Source organism: Phoxinus phoxinus (assembly GCF_949152265.1).
Source record: "Phoxinus phoxinus genome assembly, chromosome: 12".
In the NCBI taxonomy this organism is placed as follows: domain Eukaryota; kingdom Metazoa; phylum Chordata; class Actinopteri; order Cypriniformes; family Leuciscidae; genus Phoxinus; species Phoxinus phoxinus.
Genome location: NC_136887.1, coordinates 6,050,566 through 6,068,344, shown reverse-complemented (window position 1 = coordinate 6,068,344; position 17,779 = coordinate 6,050,566). Strand labels below are relative to the sequence as shown.

At 41.8% G+C, this 17,779-nt stretch overlaps 1 pseudogene across 1 annotated transcript; it reads left to right on the top strand.

Annotated features, from left to right (window-relative positions):
* Positions 1 to 2,899: 2,899 nt before the first annotated feature.
* LOC307007841 (nuclear factor 7, brain-like) lies at positions 2,900 to 15,832 on the top strand (annotated as a pseudogene). The gene is made up of 6 exons (XR_013800713.1): positions 2,900 to 3,419; positions 13,242 to 13,344; positions 13,452 to 13,682; positions 13,800 to 13,822; positions 13,904 to 14,022; positions 14,368 to 15,832. The product of XR_013800713.1 is annotated as a nuclear factor 7, brain-like (transcript).
* Positions 15,833 to 17,779: the final 1,947 nt, after the last annotated feature.

Here is a 17,779-nt window from a genome sequence, read left to right as displayed (position 1 = left end):
GTATTTAACTGCCGATAATCTACGCACATTCGAAGACCTCCATCCCTCTTCTGTACTAGTACAATTGGAAATGAATAGGGGCTACTACTTTCCCTTATTATTTGGCTATCTAACAGTTGTTTAACGTGAGCTCTCACCGCCTCATATTGTGAAGGGTGAATCCGGCGATAGGGCTGGCGAACTGGAATTTCATCCAAAAGAGGGACTTCATTAGTACACCCAACATCCATATCAGTCTTTCCAAACAAGGAAGGATATTTAATTAATAAAACTTTAGCTTTCAGTTGCTCAGTCTCATCTTCTAAACCATCAAAAGATGGAAAATCCACCCACTCTTCCTCCACGTGCTCTACTTGCTGAGAGGTAACATAAGCCATACCTTCATTGCCACCAACCTTCTCAGAGAACTCAGCTTGTGGATCCTGCTCAGCCACCACATTAGCCACAGAAACAGTTGCTACGTGGGGTCAACCAAACATCAAAATAACTGACATTGGTTACAGGTACATAAGCAATTCCCCTCTCAGATGAAACAAAAGCTGTAGCCCCTCTGGCAAGTCTAGTGGTTCAACTAAAAATTGTATTTGTTCTTGTGAGGGAGGCCACACTATGCATAAATTATATTTTTATTTGCACAAACGCGTTTCGGCGCGTGCCTTCTTCAGTGTGCAACAAGATCACAGTGTAACCAATCTTATATGCCCACACCCATTGACACACCCATATTGACATCAACCAATAAATTTAAAATAATACACAGTCCAATGGTGTCACCAATGTTTCAATTAGTCCATTAATGAAAAGCAACGTCTGTTATTCATTATACATATACAGAATGGACATAAGATATACATGCATAGTGTTACATTTACAAAAAACAACTTAGTGACAGATCTTCATTCATCCCATTGGGAATACATGTGTTTAAGCTAAAAATGTACCACGCCTCTCGCTGAAGGAGGCGGTTCTCACGGTCTCCCCCTCTTGGGGACAGATTAACAAACTCCAAGCCCATAAATTTGAGCATATTAACATCATGTCCCGCAGAGTTAAAATGTCTCGCGACTGATGATTTGTCATCATTTTTTCTGATAGCACATTTGTGCTCAAAAATTCGAGTTTTTAGTTGTCGCTTCGTTTTTCCCACATAGAACAACCCACAAGGACACGTCAATAAATACACAATAAAAGTAGATAAGCATGTGATTCTGCCCTTTACTTTGTATGTTCTGCCTGTTTTTGGATGTGTAAACATATTATCTGTGAGCATAAAGTTACATGCCGCACAGTTCCAACACTTAAAATTACCGTGTGGAATTTTAAAGGGAAAAGGCGACTGGGTAGATGCAGGAAGGTGCGAGTGCACTAATAGATCTCTAAGATTGGGTGCTCGTTTAAAAAAATTATGCGGCAGATCTTGGAAAGTGTGCCCTATGTGCGGGTCGCTACTGAGAATGTGCCAATGGCGTTGTACAATGTTCTTTAAACTATTTGAAATCTGACCATAAGTCGATACAAAAGTAACTGAAGTGTTGTTAGAACTTTTCTGATCCGTACGTTTGGTCATCAAATCGGCGCGCTGAATACTGCGCGCACGCTCTAGACAATCACGCACTAGGTTACATGTATAACCCCTGTCGATAAATCTTTGACATAATTCCCCCGCTTGTCGCTCAAAGTCCTCGTCATCACTACAGATACGGCGCACTCTCAACAGTTGACTGTAGGGCAGACTACGTATGAGAGAGGGTGGATGGAAACTCTGGTAGTGCAACAAGGAGTTACGATCCGTTTCTTTACGATAAATTTCAGTGTGTAACGTGTTATCTATCTTCCTCACTAAAACATCCAAAAAGGGCAGGGCCTTATAATCATGAGTCAGTGTGAATTTGATAGAGGGCAATCTAGTATTTACATAATCATGAAACGCAATCAGTTCTTCTTTTGAGCCCAACCACACAAAGAATATGTCATCTATATATCTGTACCACACTTTGAGATGCTGTTTAAAGGGATTCGAGTTATAGATAAAATCCTGTTTAAATTTACCCATAAAAAGGTTGGCATAATTAGGCGCCATGGGCGAACCCATGGCAGTACCTTGGGTTTGTAAAAAGAATTTGTTTTGAAACATGAAATAATTTTTTGTTAGAAGTGGAAAATGCCTCACTTCTTTTTCAGCTTTCCAAACTCCCTGAAAACTGCAGTTGTTGAGGCCTCCTGAAAAAAGAGCAATTTGGATAAGACCATAAGCAACTACAGACCAATCTCAAATCTTCCTGTATGGGACGTCCCCTATAAAAACTGACCATTCGTTTTTTCTACTTATTAGAAATGAGGTCTTTATAGGCCGCTGAAGTCGAATAATGTAACGTATTTCCAAAATGCTGCAGCAAAATGGTTTCAAATAAGGTGTTCATAGCCTAGGTGTGACATTGAATTCCAGAAACGTTTAATATTGTAAAAAATATTTATACGAAAAAAAGAGGTATTTAGAAAGAAATATATTTTAAATTTAGGTTTAAAATACTGTAATTTAAAATATTGTAAAATTAACTATTTTGCATGTATGTAGATCGAGAGAAACTAGGAAAGCATCACATTTATGTAAATAATTAGCCTACTTATTCATCAATATTTATACTTTACTATTTATTAGGGTTAAACACAGGTTAAAACATCATCTCAATACAATATTGAGCACATGTCACTTAAGACCAGCGCATGCGAATTATAACCCAAACACACCTCCATCCAGTATTGGATCATCCAACTATGTCATCGCGCTACAGGCTGCAGCGAGGGGTGTCGCCATTTTTTTGGCGGCAGTCTTGATCGTGTATTTTCAAACCGCGGCTGGCTTGACCGCAGTGAAAAACATTTCCAGGAAGTGATTCCTGCCTTTCAGTTTGACTGAAAGCTAAAACGAGTCAGTGTTGTGAAAAACAGAGGAGGACACATTGTATTATAGCCTTTTTTTATTATTATTATTTTATCTTTTACAAGACGAGGAAATGGATTCAAAATCTGTGGAAGAGCTTTCTTGTCCTGTTTGCTGTGAAATCTTCAAGGTTCCTGTTATTCTGTCCTGTAGTCACAGTTTTTGTAAAGAGTGTATACAACAGTTCTGGAAAACTAAGGAAACTCATGAGTGTCCTGTCTGCAGGAGAAGATCCTCAAGAGATGATCCTCCAGTTATTCTCGTGTTAAAAAACTTGTGTGATTCATTGATAAAGGAGGGAATTCAGGGAAATGAGAAACGTTCATCAGGATCTGAGGAGATCTGCAGTTTACACAGTGAGAAACTCAAACTCTTCTGTCTGGAGGACAAACAGCCTGTGTGTTTAGTGTGCAGAGACTCAGAGAAACACACCAGTCACACATTCAGACCCATCAGTGAAGTGCTTTCATCTCACAAGGTAAGACTAATGTCTCTCATTTCATAAATACAGTGCTAAACATGAAACAGTTTTATTTGTGTATACAATAGACCAGTATTTATTTTTGCTCAGATTAAACCTCTATGATTTATTACTGATATAAAATTCTGCATTAAGCTTCAACTGCTCTGATGTTCAAATCTTCTTGAATTTAACAGCATTTGCACAAAACATGTTTTGAAAAAATCGATATGTCATGGGTTATTAATATTTTTTTTATTAATAGGCCTATATGTAGGGGAGAGCGGGGCACAACCTAACGCATTTTGGTTTTGGCTCAATTATTTAAAAAATCATTTTTTTTACACAAGAAACATACACATCTCTGCTACAAATGAACACTTAAAGTTTTTTTCTAGGACCTTCCATTTTCGTACAGTTGCACTGAAAGTGACAAGTGCAAATGTTACAACTTACCCCATATAAGTTAGTTGTAACAGACAGAGGGGTTAGTTGTAACACTTGTGTGTAACACGCATAATTCAGTACTATTTTATCTGTATAGTTTGATATTGTTTGTACATCTGTATAGATAGATATCCATACATCCATCCCTCATCCAATCATCCTTCTATTATGGATCAATATCATGGATAGAGATATAGGAAAGGGCTGCACAGTTTTGCATGCAAAATTATAATTATTATTAATAGTAACAGTAATAATAATAAAAACAAGCTTAAAATCACATTTTAAAGTGTTTATTACATGAAAACAGGCAATATTTTTAATAAATAAACAAGTGATCAATATAGTAAACAAATCCCATAGCCTACAATATTGTGAACACTTGGCGGCTTAGTTGTAACACTGTGTTACAACTAACCCCGCTGTGTAAAAAATATTTTAAACCTAGCTAACAGTTGCTAGGAGTTGCTGACATGTTTCAAAATGGTGCCATGTTTTAGCCAACAAGACAGTGATTAAGGCAATATAAAGTTAGATTTGGTGACGTACACACACAACTCAGAAACATAAAGATACGTATGATGAAAAAAAATACTTAGATGGTGTCAAAACACTCTTTGTCCCGTATCTTCACAAAATATTACCAAAACTTTTCACAAATCCACGGGAGACCGTCTTCTGGCAGCGAGAGAAAAAGAGCGTAAACACAACCCGCGTGACCCTGAGTAACTACGTAAAAGGTCCGTGTTACATTTAGCCCCGCGTTAGGTTGTGCCCCGCGCTCCCCTATTACAAGACACACCAAAAAGTGATTGATACTAACAGTCTTTCTCTTTCGGTATTTGTATTTCCACAACCTCAAATATACAACTGCATGTATATAATCATCAATAATTAGTCATTGCAAAACCACATTTGTTTCGGTTACTAACCGATTAACTCGGTTACTGACGTAACCTCGGTTCTCTCTAGAAGAGGAACGAGTACTGCGTCGAAGACGCTACGGGAAAGATTATTTCTCGAGATATTGAAGCCAAAAAATGAATCCTTAATTTTGTCCTTAATCAGGGTTTCCGCGGAGTCATAAAATGTCATACATTTAATAATAAGAATTTTAGGCCATAAAAAGTCATAAAAACGTCCGGATTTTCTGTACAAGGTCATAAATTACATTTAGCCACGTCTTAAATTCATATGCTCGTTCATTTATTGGTTCTACCATTGCATTTTCCCCCCGAAAATGCGCTGGCGGCATAATGTTAAAGGGGTGGTAAAGTATGATTTCACTTTTCTAACTTTAGTTAGTGTAAAATGTTGCTGTTTGAGCATAAACAACATCTGCAAAGTTACAACGCTCAAAGTTCAAAGCAAAGGGAGATATTTGCTTTTAAAGAAATAGTTTTTAAGGACTACAACAAACGGCTGGTAGGGACTACACAACATTCCTCCAGGTTTAGTGACATCAGCAAGTCTAAAATGTACACAAGCCCCGCCCCCAGGAACACGCAGTCCATGTTGAGAAGAGGAAAAGTTATAAGTGTACATTTGTGAGTCAGCTCAAACTTTAGCATCCATCTTTTCACATGCAATTGAAAATCACTCTGTGCAACTCACAAAAGTTCCTATACGAGCGATTTATAGATTACCATGACAGAATATCCTAATTGAAGAGACTCCGCATCAGCAACATACATTCATCAACTAACCTTTCAGAGACGTCCTGTTGCTTCTACATGTTGTCACTTCTTATTGAGACTCTCCATCTTTGACTGACTCCGTTTTGACATTAAAGGCAGAACAGTTTCTGTCATTTTAGGGTGTCTGCATGAGGTAATCGCAGCTGCTAAAACACATGAGCTCTTGAAACCCCGCCCTCTGTGCAGCTCATTTGCATTTAAAGGGCCAGGCACAAAACGGTGCGTTTTTGCAAATCCTCAAAAAGTGACAACTTTAACATGCTTTATAAACATATCTGTGGGGTATTTTGTGCTAAAACTTCACACACACACTCTGGGGACATCAGAGATGTATTTTACATCTTGTGAAAATGGCATTTTACCACCCCTTTAAATGCGCCAAAAGCGGAGCGGAAAAACTAATTTGAACCTCGCGCCACACGGACCATATATCCGCTCGACTCAAAGTCCAAACGGCAGCGCAGCGCAGCCTAGTGTCTATGAGCGCAGCGCGAGCTCACTAGAGCAGATGTGTTTACTCTGATCGGTCTCAGTCACGAGATCCAGTGAGAAGCGCTTGAATTCAGTGAAGAACACAAATGTCTCAGTGATTTAAACCAGTTTAAAGGCAGATGAAACAGCGCTGACGAACAGGACAAACACTGTGCGCAACGATACAGTCAGAAGCTTTTCTTTCTACAAATTCCCATTATTTACCATGGATTTACTATAACGTTAGCCTATAAATATTAACTGCACCATGTGGGATATAGGCTACATATTGAATTGTATTATATTATTATTGTAGACAATGTATTAAAGGACTAATGGAATATAATGACAGTATTTAATAATGTATTTAGGCTACTGTTTTTCATACATTTCATGAAGATATCAAAGTCAACACAAACCTGTTTCAAGACTTGACCCCCATTAGCACAGTATGCAGAAACTAAGAAATTAGTTTTCCAATGAAGATATTTATTTTGTTACCTAATGTCAAATGTTTGAATGTTCTACCTTAGATTTGTGAAATGTTCCCCTGTTTGGCAATTAAAGGGGTGGTTGATTGCGATTTCACTTTTTTCATTTTAAATAGTGTGTTATGTTGCTGTTGGTGCATGAACAGTATCTGCAAAGTTGCTGCGCTGAAAGTTCAACGTAAGCAGAGATATCGTCTTTTAAAAATCAGGAAGTTGAATGCCTACAAAAACGACTCGAATGGGACTACAACGAGATACTTCCCGGGTTTTATACGTAACTAACCCATACATTTACATCAACCCTCCCTCCGGAATATGCAAAAAAGGGGACGTGGCCATATTTCTGCGGCTTCGTGGAAGAGGAAGAGTTATAGTGGAGATCTGTAGCCATGCCATCTAAAGTGTGTTATTTTCACGCAGCTGTCAGGTCTTCTGTGTTCGGGCTTCCTACGGACGCTGTAGTTCGTCAACAATGGCTAAAATTTCTGTTTGATTATGTTCCTGAAAATTACAATCTTAGCTCTCTGTGCTGCGCATTTTACGGAAGACAGCTTCCAGAATCTCCACGAATTCAATGCCGGATTAAACAAGAAACTGTTACTAAAACATGACGCAGTTCCAACTTTAAACGCAGAGGCAGCCGTTGTTGGGCCACAACCTCTAAGTAAGACTTAATCATTTTAAATGTTTGCATGTATAATTTCAGACGTAATGTTTTAGCTTGATCAAGGACGTAAACAAATGCCAGCGCTCGCGTTATAGCCACTTAGTTATGCTATTTCGTGTGTATAAGACAAACGTGTATAAAGTTTAAAAAATTATATGTAATCGCAACAGCAAACTTCAGCTGCGGTATTACTCAGTCATTTATTCTGTTATATTAAATGTTTAATCGGGAGAAAACCGTATCTCAAAAGCTAGCAAACAGCAGTGGCATTTTTAAGTAGCCTAACAGCGTATCGAAATTATTATATAATAATAGTAGAATAGAATAGAATAATAATAATAAATAAAATGTACCATTCAGAAACGTTTTGGAAGAGCCGTGTTTGGGGAGGTTCTGCTTGACTCTCTTCGTTGCCGCTTTCTGGGTCTGATTCTGGCTCAAACTGTACGGCAGTATTGACACCATTATTTACATTTGACCAGAGCACATGCGACTTTCGCCCGTAAAAGTAATGGGCGTGAAGTTTCAGGACAATGTGCACTACGCAGTTTAGCCAATTACAACACACCGGCCCAACTAACCAATCTGAGCCCATTGCCTGTTTCTGAGGGAGTGGTTTCATAGAATCAGGAAGTCAACCGGTCGTTCAAATGACAGAGGAGAGAGCGGCTTACAATAAAGGGGAAATTTATGAAAAATAAGGCAAAAAAAAAAGAAAAAAAGACGAAGACATGTTATATTGCACCCCATAAACACAATCATGCAAAGAAAAAAAGCAGTAAACCACCCCTTTAAGTGTTTGTCATGATATGTTCTGACAATAAAGAGTACCGGTAGTCTAAAACCACAATTAACGCTCTACAACTTTCACTTAGGAGCAAAAATATGCCTTTAAACTTGAAAGAAATAAAGATTTGACATTTATCGTGATAATTATCTATATCGACTAATATAAAAGTTATTTTTCGTAATTTGTGTTATAGGTCATAAATTTAAATCATAATGGTCATAAAAAGGTCTTAAAAAGTCCTAAATTTGACTGACTAAACCCTGCAGAAACCCTGGTAATAATGTAAAACGCTTTGCAACAGCATACAGCCTATTTCTTTTATGAGCACCATATTTGTCTGTTTAGACCGAGAGCAGCCTGGCCTGCAAGGCGGGAACATCTAGGTTATAAAACCTTATAAATGTAGATGGGGAGGCCCAGCCTGCCGCCATACAGATATCTTGCAACAAGATTCCACTAGACCAAGCCCACGAGGAGGCCATGCCCCTCGTAGAATGTGCTCTGATGCCCAACGGGCACGGCAGTCTTTTGATGCGTAGGCTAGCGCTATGGCATCCACTACCCATCTAGACAGGCTCTGACGCAGCTAGTCCCTTGGGACGTCCGCTGAACGAAACAAAGAGCTACTCCGTCTGTTTAAAAGCAGTGGAACGGGACACGTAAGCTCTTAACGCCCTAACCGGGCAAAGGAAGCTAGCGTCGTCTTTTCCCTCGGAGGCCGGCAGAGCCGACAGGGAGATAACCTGAGCCCTGAACGGTGTGTTGAGGGACTTAGGCACATACCCGTGTTTCGGCTTTAGTATGACTTTAGAGTCATTAGGCCCGAACTCCATACACGACGCTCTCACTGAGAGCGCTTGCAAATCCCCCACATGCTTCACTGAAGCGAGAGCCAGGAGAAACACTGTCTTGAAAGACAAGTGCTTCATGTCAACTGAGTGCACAGGCTCAAACGGGGCACCCTTCATGGCATCCAATACCGTAGAAAGGTCCCAGACGGGGACTGAAGGAGGTCTGGGAGGATTCAATCTCCTAGCTCTTTTAAGGAAACGAACAACCAGGTCGTTCCTACCAAGTGACCGGCCAAGCGTCGGATTGACGAACGCTGCTATAGCTGCCACGTAAACTTTGAGTGTGGATGGGGTCCTACCCTTATCCAGCAGCTCTTGTAGGAAGTAGAGAACCTCCATTTCCCCGCACTGCAGGGGTGATATACCCTGGGCTGAGCACCAGCTAGAGAACACAGACCATTTAGAGGAATAGAGCCGTCTAGTGGACGGGGCTCTAGCCTGCTCGATCGTGTCTAGTACTCCCTTTGGGAGGTTAGCGGGGACCCGTTGATGGCCCACACATGTAGGGACCAAATCTCCGGGCGAGGATGCAAAATCGAGCCCCTGGCCTGAGAGAGGAGATCCCTCCTCACTGGTATCGGCCATGGAGCAGTGCCTGTCAGCCGCATCAGTACTGGAAACCAAGCTTGGTTTGTCCAGAACGGAGCCACAAGTAGCACTGAGCATCCGCTTTCCCTGATTCGCTCTAATACCTGAGGTAGAAGCGAGACGGGGGGAAAAGCATAGAGCGGGCAGCGGGGCCAGACGTGGGCCAGCACGTCCTTGCTCTTGGAGAAAAACTTCGGACAGTGAGCGTTTTCCTGAGATGCAAACAGGTCTATTTTCGCTCTGCCGAATGTCTTCCACAGCAGTTGTACTGTCTGTGGGTGTAGAGACCACTCTTCTGTAGGAACATTGTTCCATGAGAGTCTGTCTAGGCCGACATTCAGGCGCACTGGCACGTGTGCAGCTCTCAGTGAGCGCAGATTGTGCTGGGCCCAAACCAGGAGGCGTTCCGTTAACCTGTAAAGGTTTCGGGATCTGACACCGCCCTGTCGATTTATGTAGGCCACCACTGACATGTTGTCCGAACGGACCAGAACGTGATGTCCTTTTATCCGGGGACAAAAGCATCTCAACGCGTAGTCCACTGCCAACATCTCCAGGCAGTTTATGTGTGGGAGCTTTTCTCGTTCTGACCACGGGCCGAAGAACGGTCTGCCGTACTAGCTGTAGTACTGATGATGCTGTGGCCATGAGACCCATCATCCTCTGAAACTTCCTGAGCGGAACTATGGAGCCGCCGCGGAAAGTTTTTATCATGTGCAGAATAGGGATGGCGAAAACAAAAAAAATTCTTGACCGACCACCGAGCCTCATTAGCCGGTTGAAACCGGTTAACCGATTAGTTTAAAATATGCTACGCTATTTGAAATAACAGCCATTTCGAGCCGCGCCTGCAATTTCGCAACTCTGTCGCATCTCTCCGCCGCTCTGCCTCCCGCTCACACACACACACACACACGGCGCCGCCCTTTCACTCACTTCACTTTTTTAAAATCCCCAACAGCGTGAAACATGAGTCCCGCAAACGCGGCGCCGAGGAGCTTGTATGTAATCGGCGGACAAATGGCTCCTTAGTTTCGAAATGGTTTGGGTACAAGGTGATCGCGTTGAAAATAAAGGCGTTTGTCTAGCATTAGAAGCTAATTTGAAACATTGCCGCGGCTCATGACAGCTCCGAACCGAAGAGACGCCGCTTTAGTTCGAGGTAGTGGTAGTGCTAACAATAATAAAGAAAGATGATGATCATCATCACCTTATCTGTTACCACTGAAATGTATTTGTAATGTATTTTCATATTTAAGCGCTGTATCACACAAGTTGCAACTTGCGTGACATCTGTGTCATTCTGTTTGGTGAAATGGTCCCACACACTACTATTTTCTGCACGCTTCCTCCTGTCGTCTGCCCTGGCACCTTGTGAGCGCGCGAACCCAAACGCTGTGACATCGCGCAGAATGTTTTTATTGGTTTAAGTACAAACGGGCGAGTTATGAAAAATTGAGTGAGAGGGATTTGTTCACTTCACACAAAAAGATCTTGGAATGTGACGGCTAACTGTAGTAGCGTTTAGTCCACTGTCTATAATAGACTAATTTAGAGATCACTTTTTTTTTTTTTTTACCGACTACCAACAACTTTGATCGGTTAACGTTGATACGGTCAACCATCGGTCAAACGGTCATCGGTTAACATCCCTAGTGCAGAATACCCAGTCTGCGCTGTGGTGACAGCGAGTCCAGTTCTGTGCCCAGAAAGGATATTTTCTGATTGGGAGACAGTGAACTTTTCGCCCAGTTGACTCTGAGACCTAAAACCTCGAGGTGATCGAGTAATATGGTCCTGTGCTGTACAAGCTCTGATCACGATTGGGCTAGAATCAGCCAATCATCCAAGTAATTCAGAATTCGTACGCCTTGGAGTCTCAGGGGTGCCAGCGCCGCGTCCATGCACACTGTAAACGTAAGAGGTGGACAGGCCGAACGGGAGGACTGTATATTGATACGCCTGGCCCTCGAAGGTGACTCTCAAGAATCGCCTGTGACGTGACGCAATTTGTATTTGGAAATACGTGTCTTTCAGATCTATTGACATAAGCCAGTCCCCTCTGCGAATCTGCGCGAGGATTTTTCTGGTTGTGAGTATTCTGAACTTGCGCTTCACAAGCACTTTGTTAAGCTGCCTCAGATCTAAAATGGGTCTGAGACCCCCGTCTTTCTTTGGCACCAGGAAATATCTGCTGTATCCCATCGCTCTAAGCTTGAGATAAAGCCTCTATGGCCCCTTTGCTCAATAGCTTTGCTATTTCGGCTCGAAGTAAATGTGCTACTTCTGTTTTTACGGTGGTATCGACCCTCGCCGTGTAACGGTGGGGGCGACGCGAAAACTGTAGTGAAGGTTGGCCTGGTGGATCTGTAACTCTGCCATCGTGTGCAATGCCGACGCAGCTTGTCCAGCGGCGGCGTAAGTGCGGCTGTTCAAAGCTGAGGACGTGCGGCAAGCTTTGGATGGTAATGCTACCTTTGCCCGCCGTCTAGCGGAGGGCGGGCAAAGGTGAGTCGCTACAGCCTCTTCCACCGGAGGGAGGGACTGGTATCCTCTGTCTCTAGCACCGTCCACTATGGAGAATGCTGCTGAGGCAGAAGTACGCACTCTGGCTGAAAATGGAGCTTTCCAGGACTTCGCTACTTCTTCGTGAAGCTCAGGAAAAAAAGGCACGAGTCGTGAGGACGGCGAAGCGTGGTCTCCAGGCAGAAAACAGCCATCCAGCCGGTAAAGCGCAGGCTTCTCGGGCGCCGACCACTCGAGGCCGAGGCTCGCAACGGCCTGCGTGAGCAGACGCATCAGCTCTGCTTCGATGCTGGCCTTTCCTCCTCGACGCTCACGAGCGGCGGGGGCGGGGAGGTCCACAGAGCTCGCCCATCCCTCGCTACCCGAAGCGAGGAGAGAACAGCAGTCGTCCTCCACAGACGCAGCTTCACCCTCATCGTCCATAACGGACGCGGCGGCAGACAGCGGCCGTTGTCTGTCGGACGGAGAGTCCAGTGAAGCGGGCGGAGAAGCTGGCGGCGGCAGCGGCGAGCTCCTCGTGGTGGAGGGAGGTTCCGGATTCCGCTGAGCACGGCGCTTTTTACGGCGCGGCACTGCAGCGGGCGGAAGTGCAGCGGGCGGAAGTGCAGCTTCAGCGAACGAAGCCAGTTGAGTCCGCATAGTCACCATAGGCATCGTCTCGCAGTGATGGCAGCCGCCATCGACGAGAGCTAAAGCTGCGTGGTCCTCACCCAGGCAGGAAACACATATCACGTGGTGGTCCTCGTCGCTGAGTGGAGCTCTACACGAGCCACAGTTGCGAGGCATCTTTAAAAAGACGCTCGGCTCTTTTAGTGTGGAGAAAAAATGTGTGACGCAGAAGCGAACACACACACAAAACGCACACAGTATTGAAAGGATATATGTCCACGCCGGATAGCGATGCAGGGAACGCGAAGCGCCCTCATTGGGTCAGGCGTCATGGGAGGCCTCGCATAGGCTGCTGCTTTTGCTGCAGAGCAGCCAATAGGCACGCAAGCTGCTCCGCCTAAGGCTGTATGCTGTTGCAAAGCGTTTTACATTATTACAAAATTAAGGATTAATTTTTGGCTTCAATATCTCGAGAAAGAATCTTTCCCGTAGCGTCTTCGACGCAGTACGAGAGAACTCCCGTGAGAGAACGCGATTTCTTGATGTTCATCAAGAAAAAACATGTCCTGCATTTTGAGATACAAATGCTTCCTGAGAATGACCCATTTAACATAAACAATATAACAATAAAAACATCCAAACATACAATGTTTAAACCTCTTATAGCTGCATAAGTTTCACAGATGTTCATCTAAACCTGTAGGAGGAATTTAATACAGCGCTGACGTCCCTACAAAACAAGCTCAAACATGGAGAAGAAATGAAAGAAGAGTGTGGAGTGTGATAAAACAATTGAACACATCAAGGTGAGGATGTATAAAGAGTTAAATACTCAACATTCACACACAGAGTTTATTATTGGCATTAGTGTGTTCACACAGAGCTGACTGAAGTGAATGTGATGTGATTTCAGTCTCAAGCTGAGCACACAGAGCGTCAGATTAAAGAAGAGTTTGAGAAGCTTCATCAGTTTCTCAGAGACGAAGAAGAAGCTACAGTCACTGCACTGAGGGAGGAAGAGGAGCAGAAGAAGCAGAGGATGAAGGAGAAGCTGGAGGAGATGAACACACACATCTCAGCTCTTTCACACACACTCAGAGACATGGAGGAGATGTTGAAAGACAATGACGTCTCCTTTCTAAAGGTGACAAATCAATCTGGCTTCATTCTCTGTGCTGAAAACAACTTGTATAGAGAGACTCACTGACAGTGAGAGTGTTTGATAAGATATTAAAATGTTTTCAAACTCTATATTTTCCAGAACTATAAAGTCACGATGGAAAGGTAAGTGAGCTGCTCGTATCTCTTCTCTCAGTGGATCTGAACTCAAACTCACCGCAGTTCTGACTCCTGAATGTTCCTCAGAGTCCAGATCTCACAGCCGGATCCACGGATGAGTTCTGGAGCTTTGATTCCTGTGTCGCGTTATCTGGGTAACCTGCCGTTCAGAGTCGGGAAGAAGATGCTGGAAACTGTCCAACACAGTGAGTCTCAGCAGATCTGACACCAGTGCAGAAGATAGTGCAGATAGAAACACACACAACATTAACATTTGATAGAAATATATTCAATAATCACTTTAATTTCTAAGTGAATCTATATTTCAGAAAATCATCAGATACAGCGAACTCATAATGAAAGTCTACTCCTCATGATCTATATTTATGTATTAGGATACAATATTGTTTATTGAATACTGATATTAAACCTGAAACCTCAATCTATTCTGACAGTAAACGAGAGACCATTATTATGATTTATATGTTTTACATTTACATTTCTAACATAATCATATCTCATCCTCTAATCTGATGTTATTCTCTTTGCAGCTCCGTTGACTCTGGATCCAAACACAGCAGCTCCTCATCTCACACTCTCTGCTGATCTGACCAGTGTGTCGGTCAGTGATGATGATAAAACACTTCCTGATAATCCAGAGAGGATTGAAAGGTATGCATGTGTCCTGGGATCTGAGGGCTTTAACTCAGGAACACACTGCTGGGATGTGGAGGTTGGAGACAATACATACTGGAGTCTTGGAATAACCACAGCATCAAACCAAAGGAAGGGAGCGGTTTTCTTTAACTCTAATGTCTGGCGTGTGGATTACATACAGAGCGAATACAGCTCACAATCCCCAGAGAAACACCTCACTGTCTTTACTGTTAAACAGAAGCTCCAGCGTGTGCAAGTTCAGCTGGACTATGACGGAGGAACAGTGTCATTCTCTGATCCTGTAACTAACACACATTTACTCACATTCACAACATCCTTCAACGACACAGTCTTTCCATTCTTATATAATAACTGTACAACTCCTCTGAGGATCTTACCAGTTAAACTGTTTATAACAGCAGAAAATCACAGTTAAATCTGATTCTGCTTCTAGACTAATACAGTTTGCCAAATTATACTTCAATAACAACACTGTAATAAAAGGGTCTCATTCATCAATCAAATGTAGAATTTAGAGCCGTGTGTGTGTGTGTGTGTGTGTTTGCATATTTGCTAGAGAAAAATTCTACTGGACTGCAAATCGCAGCACTGTTTATACCAGTGGAGCTTTGCTGTCATTTAATGGGACAAGTTCGGTACTGCGACCAAACAAAATCTCACTGAAAGCTTTTTTTGTTGTTGTTCATGGCTTTGATTTTATAACAGTTTTGACTTTTCATAAATGTAACTTTTTCTTTTCTTTTTTTATTACTTTTTTCTCCAACAATAATCTGACATGGGTCTTCTTGAAAATGAGATTAATTTAAGTCTGTTCTCTGAAGCTTCACATTTTTCATGAGTTTTTTTTTACACTGACATTTTTGTCCTCTAAGGACCTCAGAGTAACTTTATAAATACTTCTAAGTCATTCTTTTTAAATATTATCATTATTATAAATTCAACAAGTCATACAATAATGAACGCATGTTTAAATTCATATTTTCAATATGTAAGACAACATAAAGTATTGACACATTTTAGTAATCTTCTTGCCAGTGAAATCCTTATGTTTGTATATTATCCTATAACTCGAGCTCTGAAACATGAATGCACTGAGGCAGCAGCTGTTTATATATTCTTAATGATTGACAGAATAACAATCAACCTAGATACATTCAAACAGTTTTAAATGTTTGAAAATTGTACTATTTCTACTCCTTTTTAATGTTTAATTTGGTTAAAGGTCCTGGTACAGTGTGACAGATTTTCATAATTCAAAAAACAGGAAATCCAAAACTACCTTATGTAACAGGTTCTAAAAAAATGTGGTTAATAATATATATATATATATATATATATATATATATATATATATATATAGCACCAGATGCAAAATTATGCACTTTTATGGATTTAAAGCACAACTGCAGTGACCAATATAGGCCCTAAGTCATAATACCATGAATAAGACAAACTAATCATTGATGATGTAATTTGTTGACAGTAACATTAACATCGACACTGTTATTGAACTGAATGGAAAGTGAATAATAGCATTATGATCTTCTGTAGAACTGCTTAGATGAACTGAACTCATTTCATAGTTGATGATCTTCACAGTTATTGAACTGAACTGAATCAACACTGAACTGACTTCAGCTGAACAATGACACTGTCGTCTTTTTAGAGCAGAAGTGATCATTATTTTCCTGTTTATCACTGTAAAGCTGCTTTTAAACAATCTGTATAAAGCGCTGTATAAATAAAGGTGACCTGCAATGAAAAGGAAATACTGACAGAACTTTTCTTACATATTGTGACGCACATCCAAATGTAACATTATATAAAAATAATAATAATAATGTATGTTCATCAGTTGTTGATTGGATGTTACAATTTAAAAATGAATGTGAGCTTGCAGTCGATTGTAGAGTTTAAGCAGAATAAATTATTGGATTAAATGTTACAAAAATGTAAATAAAATAAAAATGTGTACATGGATGATTTGTTTACAATAATATCTGGGGCCTGTACCATGAAGGTAGCTGAACAAACTCGGGGTTACAGGATTAGTTTTGAGTTGACAAAACCAAACCGATGCAATCAGGCTTTATTGGTACCATGACGCAGCTCATCAACTTTCTCTGTCAACTCAGGCTTTGATCTTAAACTATGATTAATCCACGAGCGCGTGCACATACCAAAGTGACGTTGGCACCGAACAACCAATCGCGTTCGATATGGATAAATGTCAGAATATAGCATACAATGATGGGTAGTTTCATTAAACGATTGAAAAGATGTCAATCTCACCGTGTGCTGTTTTGCTTTAAAAAACATTTGAGTGGCGTTGCTACTCGATTGGAATGAAAACCTGCAGTTGGACTGGACCCCTGATTTTTTTTTTTTTTTTTTTTCAGATAGGCCGTATAAGCATATTTTCTAGTTGGGCCTGCCCTAACACCCGGTGTAGTCCTGCTTGAAATCCATGTGGGCAGTTTCATGGCTGCATTAAGGAAAATTTACACAATCCCACTTGCAACCCGGATTTGATCCCATGTAGTCCCCACATAGAGTTTGAAGATGGTATCCAGATTTTCCAGTTTTGCGTATGTTTCCTAGTTGGGCCTCACCTTTCATTCTCAAATAAAACCCACATGTGCAATTGACATGGGACCAACATGGACCCAGAGGAAAAACAAATTTACAACCCATATTTAGATGGAACCCAGAGGGGTTTTGCATATGATCCCTAATTGGGCCCCACCTAAAGCCCAGTTAAATCTCGCATGAAACCCACATGTGAATGTTGCATGGGGCCAACATGGAACCCGTGGACAAACCTACTTACAACCCATATTTCAGCCCATGTAGTAATCTTGTAGTACCCACATAAAACCTAAATCTGCGGCCAAGATGAGTCTTGCACATGTTGCCCAGTTGGGGCTCACCTGTTGGCAAGTGCCATCCTGCATGAAATCCATGTGGTCAATTGGCTTGGAGCCATTATGGAACCAATGGACATTTATAGCAGCTAGTCAATAGAAGTTGTCAGAAGAAGCAGTCGAACAGCAAGAGAGAACTTCAGTGTGTGAGTGTTTACTTTTCTCAGTCAATTTGAGCGTGGTTCTTTGTTGCTAGGAAAGTTTGTGTTGTTTACTGTGTTTTACTCGGGCAAAACGCGAGCGCACGTGGCATTTGTTTGGGTCGTGACTTGAGTTTCGCTGCGGGGAGTGGCCAGCTGTATTCAACAATCAGGTGTTAGGCGTGTATAAATAGGTTTAGTGCTCCGCGGCAGCGGTCGCG